Source organism: Pristiophorus japonicus, chromosome 5, assembly GCF_044704955.1.
Source record: "Pristiophorus japonicus isolate sPriJap1 chromosome 5, sPriJap1.hap1, whole genome shotgun sequence".
NCBI lineage: Eukaryota > Metazoa > Chordata > Chondrichthyes > Pristiophoridae > Pristiophorus > Pristiophorus japonicus.
Genome location: NC_091981.1, coordinates 278,278,541 through 278,293,010, shown reverse-complemented (window position 1 = coordinate 278,293,010; position 14,470 = coordinate 278,278,541). Strand labels below are relative to the sequence as shown.

The following is a 14,470-nucleotide window of genomic DNA, read 5'->3' as shown; positions in this document are numbered from 1 at the left end:
ATCAGTTCAGCGGAAGGGACCCCAGTGAGCAAGTGGGGTCTTGTGCGATAACTAGCAGGACTCGGGATAAGCGAGTCTGCAGTGAGCCTTCAGTTACCCTTTTTAAGCTCTGCTTGATTGTTTGAACTGCTCGTTCTGCCTGATCCTTAGACGCTGGTTTAAATGGGGCAGATGTGACATGTTTGATCCCATTGCGTGTCATGAACTCCTAGAACTCGGCACTGGTAAAGCATGGTCCATTGTCACTTACAAGGACATCAGGCAAACATGGCCCGTAGGCTTTCAATGGTGGCAGCGGACGGGCTTGCCGACATTATCACACATTCAATCCATTTGGAGTATGCATCTACAACCACTAAGAGCATTTTTCCCAAGAACGGGCCTGCATAGTCAACATGGACCCTGGACCACGGTTTGGAGGGCCAGGACCATAAACTTAGTGGCGCCTCCCTGGGTGCATTGCTTAACTGTGAACATGTATTACATTTGTGAACAAAGGACTCTAAGTCTGCATAGATACCGGGCCACCACACGTGGGATCTGGCTACTGCTTTCATCATTACAATGCCTGGGTGGGTGCTGTGGAGATCATTAATGAAAGTGTCCCTGCCCTTTCTTGGCACCACTACCCGATTACCCCATAGGAAGCAGTCTGCCTGTATAGACATTTCATCTTTGCGCCGCGGGTACGGCTTTGTTTCTTCCTGCATCTCTGACTGCACACTAGACCAACTCCTGTGGCGCACACAGTTTTTTACTAAGGACAGTAAGGGGTCCTGGCTCGTCCAGGTTCTAATCTGTCGGGCGGTAACAGGTGATTGCTCACTCTCGAATGCTTTCATTACCATAACCAAATCTGCAGGCTGTGTCATTTCCATCCCTGTGGTGAGCGCCCATCTCTGGATGCAGGCTGATGCATTCGTATTTATCCCCTTGCTTTCCGAAAAGAGGGATATAAATGGCTTATGGTCAGTTTCCAATTCAAATTTGAGCCCGAACTGATATTGATGCATTTTCTTTACCCTGTAAACACACGCTAACGCTTCTTTTTCGATCACACCGTAGGCCCTCTTGGCCTTAGACAGACTTCTGAATGCATAAGCAACTGGTTGTAATTTCCCAAATTCATTAGCTTGTTGCAATACACACCCGACCCCGTACAATGACGCAACACATGCTAGTACCAAACGCTTACATGGATCATATAACACAAGCAATTTATTCGAACATAACAGCTTCCTAGCTTTCTCAAAGACATTTTCTTGGCTTTTACCCCATACCCATTCAATTCCTTTACGCAGTAGAGTGCAGGGGTTCTAACAATGTGCTAAGACCCGGTAAAAAGTTGCCAAAATAGTTCAGGAGTCCTAGAAACGACTGCAGCTCCGTTACGGTCTGTGGTCTCAGTGCGTTCTTGATTGCCTCCGTCTTCGAATCGGTGGGCCTGATGCCGCGATTCTTCTCCCCAGGAGCTCCACTTCAGGTGCCAGGAAAATGCACTTCGAGCATTTTAGCCTGAGCCCCACACGATTAAGCCAACTAAGAACCTCCTCCAGGTTCTGCAGGTGCTCAACGGTGTCCCGACCTGTAACCAAGATGTCATCCTGGAAGACCACGGTGCGTGGGACCGACTTCAGTAAGCTTTCCATGTTCATCTGCAATATCGCCACGGCCGATCGAATTCCAAACGGGCATTTGTTGTAAATGAAGAGACCTTTGTGCATGTTGATACAGGTGAGGCCTTTCGATGATTCCTCCAGTTCCTGCATCATGTAGGCTGAGGTGAGTCAAGTCCAGCTTCGTGAACGTTTTCCCTCCCGCCAGCGTCGCAAATAAGTCGTCTGCTTTCGGTAGCGGGTATTGATCCTGCAATGAGAGATGATTGATCGTTACTTTGTAATCACCACAGATTCTGATGGTGCCATCTCCCTTGAAGACTGGAACAATCGGACTGGCCCACTCATTGAAGTCGATCGGCGAAATAATGCCCTCTCGTTGCAGCTGGTCCAGCTCGATCTCCACCCTCTCTCTCATCATGTAAGGTACCGCTCTCGCCTTGTGATGGATGGGTCGCGCCCCCGGAATCAAATGGATCTGCACTTTTGCTCCTTGGAACGTCCCGATGCCTGGTTCGAACAGCGAGGGAAACTTGTTTAGGATCTGGGCACATGAGGTGTCGTCGACGGACGAAAGCGCTCGGACGTCGTCCCAGTTCCAGCGTATCTTTCCCAGCCAGCTCCTGCCGAACAGCGTGGGGCCATCACCCGGTACCACACAGAGTGGTAACTCGTGCACTGCTCCATCGTAGGAGACCTTTACGGTAGCATTGCCGATTACGGGAACCAGTTCCTTTGTATACGTTCTCAGTTTAATACGAATAGGAGTCAAGACTGGCCTTGAGGCCTTGCTGCACCACAACTTGTCGAAAGTCTTTTTGCTCATTATAGACTGGCTTGTACCCGTGTCCAGCTCCATGGACCCCGGGAGTCCATTTAATTCAACCTTCAGCATTATCGGGGGGCACTTTGTGGTAAATGTGTGCACCCCATATACCTCTGCCTCCTCAGTCTGAGGCTCTGGTTCGTCATGATCCACCGTGGATCTGTCCTCGTCTGCAACATGGTTGTTTGCAGGATTAGCAGGGTTTGCAGCTTACCTGCACATATGTTGGAGGTGTCCCATTGTTCCACAGTCCTCGCAAACGTATCCTTTGAAGCGGCATGAATGGAATCGATGATCACCCCCGCAGCACCAACAAGGTGTTAATTGCCTTGTATTCGCCACCCTTGATGACGGACTCTCTGAGACATCTGCAGACGTGCAGCTGCAGGCGTGTAATTCCTGCGCTGTACATTTCGATTCGAAAACAACGTTACTTTGTTCACAGTACTTGCAGCAGCACTCGTGTGCTGAGAAATTTGTTTGGTATTGTCACTGGTGGCGATAAATGTCTGGGCTATCGCTATGGCTTTACTCAAGGTTTGGGTCGCTGCAGTCAAAAGTTTGCGAAGTATTACTTCATGGCCAATGCCAAGTACAAAGAAGTCCCTGAGCATGTGCTCCAAGTGTCCTTCAAATTCGCAATGTCTTGCAAGGCGCCTTAGCTCGGCGACGTAGGTCACCACTTCCTGGCCTTCAGACCTCTTGTACGTGTAGAACCGATACCTCGCCATCAGAACGCTTTCCTTCGGGTTTAGATGCTTCCGGACCAGTGTGCACAAATCATCGTAAGACTTGTCTGTGGGTTTCGCTGGAGCGAGCAGATTTTTCATAAGGATATATACTTTGGTGCCCAGCAAACAGTGAGGAGGGTCGCCCTTCATTTGGCAGCATTCATTTCTCCTTCCAGCTCATTGGCCATGAAGTATTGGTAGAGTCGCTCCACGAAGGTTTCCCAATCATCTCCCTCCGAAAATTTCTCCAGGATGCCCACGGTTCTCTGAATTGTTGCGGTGGGGTTCGTCATTTGTATCTCATCGCCAGTTGTTAAGTCTTGAATAAAGAGTCAGACTAGATACAGCGAGCTCAAAGTAAGGTGTGATCGTAATCCTTTATTACAGATCTCAAGAGTGCCTCTCCAGCCTGTGAGCCCTCCTTTTTTACAGGTGTTCCCAAGGGATTGTGGGATCCCTTGGGACTCCAGGGGAAAAGCCCTCTGGTGGTTAGACATGGTATTTACAGGTTTACATACATAACAATTATCACATTGCTGTTTGTGGAAGCTTGCTGTGTGCAAATTGGCTGCCGCGTTTCCCACAATACAACAGCGACGACACTCCAAAAGTACTTCATTGGCTGTAAAGAGCTTTGAGACATCCGGTGGTTGTAGAAGGCGCGATATAAATGCAAGTCTCTCTTTCTTGAATACAACAAGCCTCCAGCCTATTTTTTTTCATTTTAATGATAATCCTTCATTTATTAAACTTGGCCTTTCACTGGATTTCTCAATAATAAAAGAATATCTTCTTGCATGGTTATAAGTGTGGAAAACTTCCCCCTTGTGTCCATCATACAACAGAATTCACAACCAACATCTTACAATTAGATTTCAACAATAACAGGTAGTGAAAAGTTCAAACAATACCATGTAGTCAGCATAACTACTACTGACTTTAGCAAACTAGGCATAAAAGTGTGCACTTGAGTTAAATGTACTGGGATAGGGCATTCAGAAGTCCCAGTGTAATTAGTGCCGAACAAAAAGGGAGATAATCTCTTTAAATGGATTGCAATTTATGCCTGTAATAGGAGCATGTTTCTGTGCTCTGGTTCTGTCAGTTATTTTATTCTGTGACGTATACGGTACAAAGGGGCATCTCACTGAAGAAAACAGCTGTGTTGATTTCCAGACATCTATCGGTACAATGAAATATCATTTTCTCTGTTTAAAAAACATGAATGTTATTTACCCCAGGTGGATTCAGCTAGGTGAAGAAGCTGAAGATACTACTGCACGATAAAGTAATTGGAATTAGCTCCAATTCACCTGTCTTGTAAATTTGTATTGAATTCAGATTACCCTCCACAGGGAGCAGTACTTTTTCATTTGGATTGGGTCTAAACGGAGCAATTCTGCATCTCTCAGGCCAAAGCAAAATCGAATCCAAATTAAAAGGAATCGGTGTGAAAATGACTTTTCGTGGAAGCAGTTTTTTTTATAATTGATAAAAACATCCTTGTCTAATCTTGCACAGCCAAACCCCTGACAAACGGCCATAGATTTATCGGCTATATTTCAGGTACTTAATTAACCTTCATTAGGCTCCTAAATGAATGTGGGAGAAAGCTGCTCAGGTGTCAGAACACTGATCAATAGTTTTTATTTTAAATGGCTACATTTGACCCAATCTCTCCTAATTACTTTCCTTGACCATGGTTGAAGTACCCTGCAATAAAATGATGGATGAATATCTAGTTAGGAAAGGATTGTGAGTGTATATTCTGAATGAGTGTATATTCTGACAAAACTAATTCCTAAGTTTTGAAAGATAATGCTGTAAAACCCAAAAAAGATTTTTTTTAAAAAAGCTTTCTAATTATTATTGCCTGGGGCGTATGAACAATCCAAAGTTAGAGCCAAAACTATGAAAGCAGATTCAAAACTTGCCAACAGACTTGCGAAAAGAGTATAGGTTCCAAGTAATGGTTCTTACAGAAAGTTTTAGAAACTGATTAAAATGGTTCTTGACAGACAAGGTGACATCTGTTTAACCGCCCCTGCCAGCCCCCCCAACTACCCAAAGGGCGGGAGAGGGGTTAAAGTATCAGGATCGAGCAACCCGACCCCATTCACAGCTGCCGTAATATTTACGGTGCGATTCAAGCCCTGGACAGGGCTCATGCAGGGGGCGGGGAGGGGTTACTTAACATGTAAAAGTCGCTGCCCAATGAGGTCATGGGTGGCGTGACTTATTTTTAACCTCACACAGGAGTCCGGCGCTGGCTGTTGCAGACAGCAGGGGTGGGGGGCAAAGGAGCCGACTGGCCGGAATAGTCTGACAGGTTAGTTTTAAAACATTGCCTGTTTTTAAGCTCCTTGTGGGTCAGGAGAAAGGCATAATCCTAATATCCAAGAAGATACACTGACCTGTCCACAATAATCAGTCCCAATCATAAAGTAATTTTATCTTGAACACCTATTAGGAGTTCTAATGCTGCCAAAATTAGACCTGAAGATGGCTGTTACAGGAAAAAGCTTCAGCTTAAAACTGCCACCATAACATTCACCTCTATAGATAAATCTGTCTTGTTACAGTAAGTGGATCACTGACATTTCAAGCTATTGCGTCAGTGCTTCTGTTCCATCAATGTTTGGTGGTCACCCTGGGAACGTACAGCCCCGGTGGCCAATAAAAGCAATAGGAAGGTTTCAAGCCCACCGATCCTCAGATACTCAAACATATTGAATCCAGCCCTTGAAGCAGAACCATTTTCAAGGCACAAAAGCTGTACAGAAAGCGGCACGGAGAGGTTACAGTTAGAAGAATTTCAGTGTTCAGAACAGAATTTGTTTTGTGGAAGGTGACGCAGGATTGAAGCACTATAGCCCCTGAATGCAGCTGCCATAGAAAATGTGTCAGCTCTTTAAAAGCTGCTTGAGCAAGCATCTCATTGACTGGCAAAAAGAATCTGCCAAGCGTTCAGAAAGAATTTAATTCTGAGAGATAAAAGGAGAATGATTAGGAACTCTGTTAATCTATATCATAGCAAACATGATTAGGAGACGTGGAAGGGCTGTAATACAGGCTGTTTCCCGCCAGCCAGAAATACAACTCAGAAGTTTTTCTGTTCAAAACATAATTGGCAAAGCAAATGTGAAAATGGTCTGCATTTACAAAACTGGTCAATTTCACCATTTTTCAAAGCCTCAATTAATTTATGGCTGAGAATACTTCATACTCAAACAATCGCCATCATTCAACTGACTATTTGAGATTGTGTTGCACATAGTACTGCAGACAATATGCATTTAGACCAAAAATATATTATACAAAGCTCTGTATTTCCCCTGCATAGAGTTGGAGGAGATTTAATCAAGTTCAAGAACTTTTCATGTGTGGAAATGCACAGGGCTGTACATATATCACTGATGGTTGTCTTTTACTAGAATGTGTTAATAGTCTGCTCATCAAAAATTAGGTGAAATTCAGCAAGGTCACTAACTTAACCCATATGGTATCTCCTTTGCATCTCCAAAATTCAATGTTTTAAATTAACAAAGGTGAGACATTTACTTTGTTTTTGTTTCCCCCCAATGGGACTGATCTGCAAGTGTTGCTTTCCTAATATAAATCATAGAAATTTACAGCACAGAAGGAGGCCATCGTGCCCACGGCAGCCTAACTTTCCAGCTCTTGGTCTGTTGCCTTGTAGGTTCCAGCACTTCAAGTGCATATCCAAGTGCTTTTTCTAATGTGGTGAGGGGTTCTGCCTTTACCATCCTTTCAGACAGTGTGTTCCAGACCCCTACCACCTTCTGGGAAAAAGAATTTCCCCTCAAATTCCCTCTAAACCTCCTACCAATTACTTTAAATCTATGCCCCCTCGTTGTTGACCCCTCTGCTAAGGGAAATAGGTCCTTCCTATCCACTCTATCTAGGCCCCTCAATAAGACCTCCCCTAAGAAAACAAACCCAGTCTATCCAATCTTTCCTCACAGCTAAAATTTTCCTGTTCCAGCCAACATCTTTGAAAATCTCCTCTGTACCCTCTCTAGTGCAACCACATCTTCCTGTAATGTGGTGACCAGAAATGCATGCAGTACTCTAGCTGTGCCTAATAATGACCACTGCACATCTCTCTAGGGGTTTCTCTTCTCCAGCAGCGATCTGAAAGCAATACATTTCTCAGAAAGGGATCTTGCAGAGATAACATCCAATGTTGGGAATTCCATACATTGGGTCAGAGTTGAAGACCCTGGGCAGAACCCAAGTTCTAAGTTACTGAGAAAGTCCTGCAGCAGCAGTGACGTTCTTCCTCTGCCCCCTCCCTCCCCACTTGCCTCATTGGTGCCGGTAGAAATATTGCAGGGGTCTCACCAAAACAATGGGCATATGGCTGACTCCAGAAAACTTGTACGGGTCAAAGGTGGAACAGAGCTAACCCTACCAACCAAAGAGAAAGTCCTACAGTGAGTGCTAGTATGTGCCGTGTGTATGAAAGACATGGAGATTGAGAAGCACACAGAATGATGGAGTCATGTTTTTATGTTAATTCAGGCTGAGCGCAGAGACATTGCTTTCCAGTCTTTGCAAACAGAATAAATAGAGGAATAAACGGCCGTGCCATTTTCAATGGTTGGCAATCAATTTAGCAATGACAAAGGAAATGCAGCCTTTTGTTTCAATGTAGCTTCAAAGATATATGGACCACACATCTTTGGGCAAGCTTGTCTATGAAAGCAGTTGACAGGCAGTTTTAGTTTTGCAGCCAGCAGCCCAAGGGCTCCTGTGTTTAAGTCTTGGATCAGCCAGGAGAATAGCTGAGCTAGTTTTAAATCGATAGCCTGTTCCATTGTGCAAGAAATGGGTTGATGATTTAATTTATATTTCGAAAGAAAGTGAGTGGTAATATATAGTATAGAAGTTACAATCTCTTGGAGCCGTTGTTACTTATTGGGCAGAATAAGGACAGATTGTGGAGGATGTGAGGTTCACTTACGGGAGTGGCCAGTGACGCCAAATCTGGGAAAGTATCCAGCTAAAAAAATCAAAAAACATGACACGGAGCTATAATTTGATGATGTCCTCCTGAAGTCACATAAGCTAACCATGCTAACACATGTACGTTTACTGGATAGTGGTCAGGAACAGCAAAGAACATAAGAAAAAGGAGCAGGAGTAGGCCATACGGCCCCTCGAGCCTGCTCAATCATTTAATACAATCATAGCTGATCCGATCATGGACTTAGGTCCACTTCCCTGCCCGCTCCCCATAACCCCTTATTCCCTTATCGGTGAAGAAACTGTCTAGCTCTGTCTTAAATGTATTCAATAACCCAGCTGCCACAGCTCTCTGAGGCAGCGAATTCCACAGATTTACAACCCTCAGAGAAGAAATTCCTCCTCATCTCAGTTTTAAATGGGCGGCCCCTTATTCTAAGATTATGCCCCCTAGTTCTAGTCTCCCCTATCAGTGGAAACATCCTCTCTGCATCCACGTTGTCAAGCCCCCTCATAGGGCTCAAATTTGGCCCACCCCCTTTTTTGGCACACTCACCAGAGATGCGTCGACTTTGTGGGCTGAAAACGGTGCCTAAAAAATCTCCCCCCGATTCTGGCCGCTGTGTTGCCTTTTCCCGGGCTTGGCGCGGCATGGCCAGTCGATTGGGGGGCAGAGCTAGTGAGAATGTGAATAGAGGAATTGTGAATGTGTCAAGTGGTGAAGAGAATCATGGGAAGATAGCTGAAAGAAATGTCAAGCTGCAATACTTGCAGTGTCGACACAAAAAGAGGTTACTCAGAGTGTGGTCAAACACGAGTTACGCGAAAAGCGAAGTCAGGTATGAGTCAGACGAAGGGACTGCTATAACAAGCCATAAAATAGGGAAATACGAGGCCCCGAAACTGTAAACAGACTAACATTAGCGCCCGCCCTGTCTGGGGGAACTGTTGGCCTGCCATTGGACGTACTCGGGGGGAGGTAGAAAGGGATAGGATGGACCAAGTGCTAATCAAATGTGTTATGTTCTGAAAATGTATAATTATTGAGCTTTTGCATTGTTACGAGACTTGTCCTGAGGGAGTTGAACAAGCTCTAATAGAGTGCGTTCCTTTATCTTGACAAGTCCCAATCGGAGAATCTTCAATAAAGGTCTTTTACAGAAAAGGCAACAAGGGTGTTTGAGTCAGTGTATTCGCTGAAGCAGATTGAGGGAAAAAGAATCCGTATTATCATTTGGTGTCAGAAGTGGGATCTCAACAGACGACTGCCAAAAACTTGCGAACTAAGAGCCGAACTAGTCTCGGACGAGACGGGAGGAAAGTGGCCACTGGAGTGAGTATACTTTAAATACCACTTCAGTTTCCTTCAGTTCCAAAAGTCTGAGGAAAGTTTTGCCACTCGCTGGTTCTCAGGTAGCGTCTGAACGAGATCCAGGTCAATCTGGCGAATACCTTTTAAACTTAGGAAACCGCGGGGCGACACGGGACTGTGTAAGGTCGCGGAAGAAATGCGAGGTATTAAAAGGTCACGGGAAGATGCGAGGGACTGATTGGGTTTAAAAGGTCGCAGGGGAGACGTGAGGGATTGTGTAAAGTTAACTTGTACTCATGTCAGGTGTGGTGTCGACCCTGTATCTCACTTGGTCCATCTTGGCTCTGGATGAGATAAAAACCGTAGTGCCAAGAAAAAGCGGGGAGCGAATTGGGGCATGGGTAACCACTTAAATAAAACCACGGATGCGGGTAGTCCGCTACAGAAGTTATGTGAAAAATTCCCTGAAAGAGCTGGACAATTTAGACTGTTATCTGGAGCCTTGAACAAATTATTAGGGGGTACTAGAAGCGTAGAAGTGGCCAAAAGGGCACAGGAATTGATTTGGAAAAAGGGACGAGGGAAAAGGGATAAGAATTTAATTGCCACATGGAGGCACTATTGTCAAAAACTAAAAGATGCATCACTTCTGTCAAGTTGGCAGGAAAACGCCACTAAATTAGGATTCTCATTGACAGAAGGAGGACATGTTAAAACCGTAGACGTCTTAAAGAAAGAGTGCGCGCACGAAAAACGTACTAAGAGTTCCACTGGGACCTCTGAAAAGGGTATTGACAGACTACGTAGTCAAATGGTTGGCTTTGCATTGACCGAGGCTGAGGACGAAATTGAAGAATGGTCACTGACTCGACGCCCGATGGTGCCTCCTGCACCTGGACCCCCTGGTCCCCCGCCACAACCCCCAAATGGTGGTGCCCAGAATGATGAGTTAAACTAAAAACCCTACAAAGGATAAGTTAGCCTCGGAAAAACCAATGCCAACCATCCAAGATGTAATTAAAGCACAGGAGGATGCTCCTGAAAAAGATAAACTGTTGTGGAAAGATTATGGATGTACTTATGACAATGTTTCTAAACTCTGGACCACTCCCGCAGAACAGACTTGCATGTCTGACGAGTTGGCCCTATGGGTTATTGAATGTATGCACTTTGCTACTCACTGTGGAGCCAGGACAACAAGTGACATGCTTTTGGCCACTTGGTGGCACCCTAGACTCTAGGCGTTGGCCCAGAACATCAGTAGTCGCTGCCTTGTTTGCCAACAGCATAATCCGGGGAAGGGAGTCCTCTGTGATTGGGGTAAGACGCCCCTACCAGAAGGTCCCTTTGAGACCTTGCAGTTTGACTATATTGAGTTGCAAAGAGTTCAGTGTTACAAATATGTGTTAGTAATAGTAGATGTGTTTAGCAAATGAATCGAAGCTTACCCTACCCTGGACAATAAGGCTCAAACTGTTGTTAAGGTGTTAATGAGGGAAATTGTTCCGAGATATGGTATCCCAGCTCGACTGAGTTCCGATAATGGCCCTCACTTTATTGGCCAAGTTAACAAAGAATTCTGCTCGCAGATGCGCATTAACCAGCAGCTGCATTGTGCCTACCGACCCCAAGCTGCGGGACTAGTTGAACGTGCTAATCAAACTCTTAAAACCAAGCTTGCAAAACTGGTAGCATCAACCGGACTCAATTGGCTCAAAGTCCTTCCCATAGCCCTATTCCAGATCCGAACTACTCCCACCGGTAAGGCTAGACTGACCCCCGCTGAAGTCATTTATGGAAGGCCCCTTAGGACTCCATGGAATCAGAATGTCCCCTCTACTGTCCAATTCCACCACATGACTGAGGAGATGACCACCTACGTTCTTCCCCTGACTCAGACTCTGCGAATAGCCCACAACCAGTTTCGAGATGCTCACCTCGACTTCCCAGTCTTACCTGAATCGTCTCTCGTGGCACCAGGGAAGTATGTCCTGATTAAGAAATGGATTCGAAAGGGACTAGAGCCACGATGGGAGGGGCCTTTTCAGGTGTTACTTACTATCCCCACTGCAGTTAAGGTTAAGGGGAGAAGCGCCTGGGTTCACCTGCACCACTGTAAACTTATCACCCCATAACGAACCTATTTTACTGGTTGTCCTAACCCGTTTCTGTTCCAGACTTCCTCTTCTCCATAGCTGAATAAGGTCCTTCCTAGGAGCGTCCCGACTAACCGAGTGGGTCCCGAGGAGAACAGTTTGAATCCCTGCCCGTAGTGATAGACAACCAGCTACACCGACGATGACCTGAGGAGAGAGGCGAGAAAACCGAACTCTTTGAATCAGCAAAATATTCGGACTATTTATCCTTGTCCATAAGAGACGCTAACAGAAACATTTTGTTCTCGAGTAATTGTTAACCTAGAGCGATAAGATGAAATTGTGTCTGTGTGCCACAGTCTGTATAGTAGCGTTGGTGTATGTCAAGTGCGGCACGTGGGAAGCAAGACTGAAGCGAGAGCTTCATGTAAACACCTTTTTGTATATGTCTTATGTTTATGGGAACTTTTCTAGTTGCTGGGTGTGCTCACATATCCCTATACATTCCAAAGGGGGAATTCCTTTGCGCCCCGTTCCACTGACCCTAACTGAGACTGTCAAGTGGCTTCTGAGCCAGACTAGCATGAGAGGAGGGGGGCCAATGCAAATACGAAAGATGAAAGGCGGGTCAAGAGAGGGATCACGGAGGGCAGGAGGAGCATCATACCGCTACCGTGTGGACAACCACGGGGACGTCACCGAGTGGGAGAGTGCTTGGTACCACATTAGTCAAACGTTCCAGGGATGGTACCAACCACCCCTATGACCATAAAAAGGAACCCCCATTCTTAGTCCTGACCAATACCTCGGGGATCGGGAGGCCAACCGGGACCATATGTTTAACCCGAAATGACACCAGCAGCAAGGGACATATCATAGGGTACAGCGATTGCCCACACAACCTCAACATCACAACAGGTGCACGAGTCACTATCCTCTCTCACCTTCCGAATAAAACAGATGGAGGTCTGTGGGCCCAGTCTTGGGACCCCAACACAATATATGAAAAAGCAGCGTATAACGGCATGTATTTTGTGTGCGGGCATAAGGCATATCCCTGGTTACCTAGGCGATGGACAGGGTCCTGCTATTTGGGATATGTGGTGCCATTTGTGCGGCAAACACGTACCCTGGCAGAAGCACATGCCTCAAGCCGACAAAGGCGAGCCCTCAGCCCCATCGAGAGGTTCTTTGGGGTCATGATGTTCCCATTCGGGATAGGACGCACCATGGATGAAGTACAGAACCTAGAGAGGGTATTGGAACAGATAGCTAACTATACTGCTGATGCTCTGGAGGACATCATGGCCGAAATGGTAGCAATACGGACCATAGCATTACAAAACCGAATGGCCCTCGATTACCTGTTAGCTGAGAAAGGGGGGACATGTGCCCTGATAGGATCTGAATGTTGCACTTACATTTCCGATAGTTCAGAAAACATAACCAATCTCGCTGATCACATAAGAAGGGAGGTAAAGAAGTTATCCACGCCAGCAGGAGGATCTAGCTGGTTTGATTGGCTATTAGGTGGATCCTGGGGATCCTATCTAATGCATGGGGCAATTATTCTCATCATAGTAATAATTACCTATTGCTTGATTATCGGTTGCTTTAACCTTTGTTGTAAAGTCATGACGGCAAGGTTAGCAAACCCTCTTGTGGACATGGGCTCCCGGGTTATGATCCAGCAAACTAAAGACCTACTCGACAAGGAGGATCAGGAAAGAGAGTGCGAACGGCTGAATGTGATACTCCTGAAATAGTCACCAGAGTTATCATGGAATGATAAAAGGGGGGAATGAGAATGTGAATAGAGGGATTGTGGATGTGTCAAGTGGTGAAGAGAATCATGGGAAGATAGCTGAAAGAAATGTCAAGCTGCAATATTTGCAGTGTCGACACAAAAAGAGGTTACTCAGAGTGTGGTCAAACACGAGTTACGCGAAAAGCGAAGTCAGGTATGAGTCAGACGAAGGGACTGCTATAACAAGCCATAAAATAGGGAAATACGAGGCCTCGAAACTGTAAACAGACTAACATTAGCACCCGCCTTTTCTGGGGGACCTGTTGGCCTGCCATTGGACGTACTCGGGGGGAGGTAGAAAGGGATAGGATGGACCAAGTGCTAATCAAATGTGTTATGTTCTGAAAATGTATAACTATTGAGCTTTTGCATTGTTATGAGACTTATCCTGAGGGAGTTGAACAAGCTCTAATAGAGTGTGTTCCTTTATCTTGACAAGTCCCGATCAGAGAATCTTCAATAAAGGTCTTTTACAGAAAAGGCAACAAGGGTGTTCGGAGTCAGTGTATTCGCTGAAGCAGATTGAGGGAAAAATAATCCGTATTATCACTAGGGCTTTGCGCCAGAAACAGTGCCGGCAGCTCTGCACATGCGCGTTGGAGTGTGTGCGCATGCGCAGTAGCTCCTGTCCCCAGCCTCTGCGTGCGTGCTGCAGCGTGGGACCCAATACGTCCCGCCCCTATCCCAGGCCGAGTGGCCTGCCGCACAGTAACAAGACTTTGATAGAGAAGCCTGCCTTCTTCCAAAGCACTTGGTTCTTTTGTTGGCTGCCTGCATTATTGCCACTTTATGTCAATATTCTACGCACAACTTGAAGACTTGAGGACATTGCCATGCAAAGGTTCAGGTAGAATAGTCTATTTTCAAATCCATCTCAAAAGTTATATCCAAGTATTTTGTAGAAGAACGATTATAAACATCATTAGGTTGCCAGTTTAATTTTCCACACACTCAATTAAATTTTTTCTCGGGGGAGGGGAGAGTTTTAATCATTTGATCGGGGGGGGGGGGGGGGGGGGAAAAGAGTGTTGATCCAGGGGGGGATTTGATCCCGGTGGGGGTTTGATTACTGTGTAACCAGTAATTTTAATGA

At 45.7% G+C, this 14,470-nt stretch overlaps 1 protein-coding gene across 3 annotated transcripts in view; it reads right to left on the bottom strand.

Moving 5' to 3' along the window:
- The window catches only part of xylb (xylulokinase homolog (H. influenzae)), a 295,599-nt gene that overhangs the window by 163,034 nt on the left and 118,095 nt on the right, over positions 1–14,470 (bottom strand). The window contains exon 16 of one of the 3 annotated variants that reach the window (XR_011593279.1): positions 11,615–11,777. The exons of the other annotated variants lie outside the window; for them this stretch is intronic. The gene's annotated coding sequence lies outside the window, so the exon portion shown is untranslated. The remainder of the gene's footprint in view (positions 1–11,614; positions 11,778–14,470) is intronic. 3 annotated transcript variants of the gene reach the window in all.